This window comes from Rhinolophus ferrumequinum, chromosome 23 (genome assembly GCF_004115265.2).
Source record: "Rhinolophus ferrumequinum isolate MPI-CBG mRhiFer1 chromosome 23, mRhiFer1_v1.p, whole genome shotgun sequence".
Taxonomy (NCBI): Eukaryota; Metazoa; Chordata; class Mammalia; order Chiroptera; family Rhinolophidae; genus Rhinolophus; species Rhinolophus ferrumequinum.
Window position 1 is genome coordinate 13012960 of NC_046306.1, and position 3762 is coordinate 13016721.

Below are 3762 nucleotides of genomic sequence, written 5' to 3' on the forward strand. Positions count from 1 at the left end.
TCCCAAGAGGTGAGGTGGTGGGTATGTTAATAACTCGATGGAGGTAATCCTTTCACAATGTATACATATACCAAATCATTACGTGTACACTTTACATATCTTACAGTTTTGTCAATTACACCTCGAAAAAGCTGAAAATAAGTTATTTACAAAGTGTGGGTAGCTGTGGCTGTCAGTGACCACCCATATGCCCTCAGCCTCACCTCTGCTTTGGCAACAGCTTCTTACTGCTAATACCTGAGTCAGTCTCTCTCTCCCCACCCCCTCACATCCCCCTTCTCTTTGCTGCAGGTGTTTTCTAGCCATGGGAGCAAGCTGAGCCAGTGTGTTGAGTTTTCTAGCCATGGGAACAAGCTAAGCCAGTGTGCTGAGCAAGCTGAGTGCAAGAAGCTAACATCCTGGAAGCAGCCGTCAAATAATGTCAGAGGGCGATGCTGGATAAACCTTCCTGGCTCCTCACTCGGGTTAACTCTGACACGTACTCTACATCGTCTCCCAGAATTCCCTGAGGGGCCGAGATCCAGTGCCCAGTCTGGTAACTTGCCCAAGTCGGCTTCTCTCACTTCTTGTCTTACTTCTGCATCCCCCTTGCCGTGTTTCCGGGGATCTCTCCCCAAGTAAATGACTTGCACTCCAATTTTTGTCTCCGGCTCAGCTTCTGGGGGAAACCTAACCCAGAGCAGAGTTTAGGGAAAGCAATAAAGGGTGTTGCAGTCGCTTGAGGCTAGTAACAAAGGAATCATTGCCTTTCAAGAAAGGGACAGGACAAAAGGGTATGGTAGGGAGAGGACCACTTGCCGGGAGCCATGGCCTTGGCTGAGAGACACAGGTAACCCAGTGATGTGCAGGGAGGAGGAAGAGAGGGAATACGTATGCATCCTGACTTCTCCCTTCTTCCACCTTCTGATCTCCTGCTGGTGCCCGCATCCACCAAACCTAATCAGAAGCCAGAGGGCAAGAGAGCCCGGTGTGTTTCCATAGTGGTCAGCCTGCCTGGCACAAAACAGTGTGGAGAAGGGTGGAGAGTACCTGGGGGGAGGGCAAGGGGGTGTCAACAGAAGATTTGCAGCATATAGCCTGATTATTTTCCTTTGTGTTTGACCTGCTTGGAAAGCAGCATTTTGATAGTCTAGGATCTGGGGAAAGGCTTTTTCCAGGTGTCAGGATTGGAGTTAAGTAAGGTGCAGAGACCAAAGAGGCTGGGGTGGGTAGGACCCAGCATTCCTGTTATGTCCTGCTGCGTAACAACCTACCCCAGGACTTAGTGGCTTCAAATCACCACCGTTTTATTATATTCCACACCCTCACAGGTCAGGAAGGTGGGCTGGGGTCAGCTGGGGAATTCTTTTGTTTCACATGGCATGATGGGAGTCACATATTCAATTGGCCGCCGTTCTTGTCTGGAGTTCAACATGGCTTCCCTAACGTGTTTGGTCCCTTGGTGGTGATGGTGGAAAGGCTCTGCTCAGCTGGACTATTGATTAGCGTGACTACATGCGGATTCTCTCCTGTGATGGTCCCAGGGTAGTTGGCTTTCCTATACTGCGACTCAAGGTTGCCAGAGAGAGAATGTTCAGGAGACACCCATGGAAGCTGCGAGACTTCTTAGGACCTAGACTCAAAGTTCAGGAATGTCAGTTTCCCCACACTCTATGGGGCAAACAAGTCACTCAGTCCAGCCCAAGTACAAAAGGAGGAAAATTATACTCCATTTCACAATGGGAGGAGTAACAAAGAACTTATGTCATCTTTAATTGACCAGCAAGTCATCCAGGTTGGCTGATGTTTAAGGAACGTGCCGGGAAGTGATGGGACTGACGTTAGAGAAGGACTGGAATGTCAGGGCAGGGGCTGGGGAAACAGTAGTAAGGGGGAGAGTGAAGCTTCTAGAGGCAGGTTCAAATTCAAATCCCAGCTCTGCCACTTACAACACACGTGCTAAGCAGGCTGCTCCTTTCTCTGAGGCTCAGTGTTCCCATCTGCTCAGTGAGATCGGTTCCTACATCACAGTATTGCTGCAAAGATTAAACGGGACGATGCTTATAAAGGAGCCATTGGGATTTATCCTGAGTAATGCAGAGCCAGGAAAGGGCCTCACAAAACACTCCACAGGTTTCCACAGTGTACCAGAAGAATCATTTTTGACCTGCTCTCTGCCTCGCTCCCACATACAACCCAACCCAAGTCTGGTTGATTTTACCCCCGAAACGCAGCTTGAATCTGATTTCCCCCACCGCCCCCGCCATCCCCAGCATCTCCCCCAGGACTGCTGCACTTGCCGCCTTCCTGCTCTGGCCCCTCTGCAATGCCCTGCCCTCACAGCAGCGTGCCCTGGCCTCACTTGCTCCCCCTGCAATGTGCACATGAGCACTTGGGGAATCTTGTTAAAACAGACGCCAGTTCAGTAGGTCTGGGATGAGGTCTGAGAGGCTGCAGTGCTAATTAGCTCCCAGGGGACTTCCATGCTGATGGTTCCCGGACCACACTTTTTGAGTAGCTGGAGAATGTTTTTTTTCCAAATAAAGTTTGATCCTGTCTTACCTCCACTTAAAACCCTCCACTGCTTTTCCAGCACTCCTAGGGAAAGGACCTCACCACGTCCATAGGGCCTGTGTCACCTACTTCTCATCTGACTTTCTGGTCCCTTGCCCTCCACTCTCGGCCTTCTCTTTCCCCCTTATTTATTATTAATTTACTTATGATATAATGAAATAAATGAAACACCATCCCACCCAAGCACTGGAACATTACCAATAACTTGACTGTACCTGTAGGCTTTTCCCTTTTTCCTCCTCTCCTCTCCTGCCCTTTTCACCTGAGATAACCCTTCTTCTCAAATTTGTGTTTATCTTTTCCTTGATTTAATTTTTTTTCTACCAATGCAAGTGTCTAAAAATGCATACCTTGGGTTTTGCTTTTATTATGCGTTCTGAAAGTTGCACCACAGTGTATGTACAAGTAGTTTTTTGTGACTTATTTTTTTTTGCTTAACGTGGTTTCTGAGAGAGATCTGGGTTGCTGTCTGCAGCTGTCTGCTGCTGAAGTTCATTCAATTTTTTTGCTGTATAATGTGGTCCATGGTGTCAATATTCCACAGTTTATTGGCGCTCTTGCCTGTGGATGGGCATCTGGGGTGTTTCCAGTATTTTTATCATGAACAGCGCAGGTGTGAACACATTCCCTGTTCTCTGGCTGAAAACTGGCAGGTTTCTCAAGGGAAATACATGCCTAGGAGTGGGGGTGTGCTGTGTCCCCCGCCCGTTCTCTCCTTCCCCAGCTCCCTGCGGTGTCTCACACAAGACGATTCCCCCTGGGTTGCCCTCTTCCACTCCCCCTCCCCCCACCCCTTCACCTGCTACACTCCTTCAGGTCCTCAGAGAAGCCTTCCCCGACCTGCAGGCCCCCATTATAGCTCCCTAATTATACATTTATGTTGTCTGACTATGTGATGAGCCTGGGTCTCGCTTGGTCGTTTGTTGTTCCGGGGTTTCCAGTCCAGCTCGGGCCGGCACACTGTAAGCACCCAGGCAGTAGCGTGCGGGCTGCTCGAGGGGCCGGCAGGAGGCAGAGCCCGGCCCGGCGGATGGAGGCTGAGCCCACAGGTGGCTGCAATCGGCATCCACGGACCAGAGTTTTTGGGCGGCCACGGCCCTGAGGGGATTCATGTTTGTCCCCGATGCTGGGCCGGAATTCCAGGAAACAGGCCGCTGGGGACAGCGGGGCGGGGTCTCCGGTGAGGGGCGGGGCCGGGGCGGGGCCGAG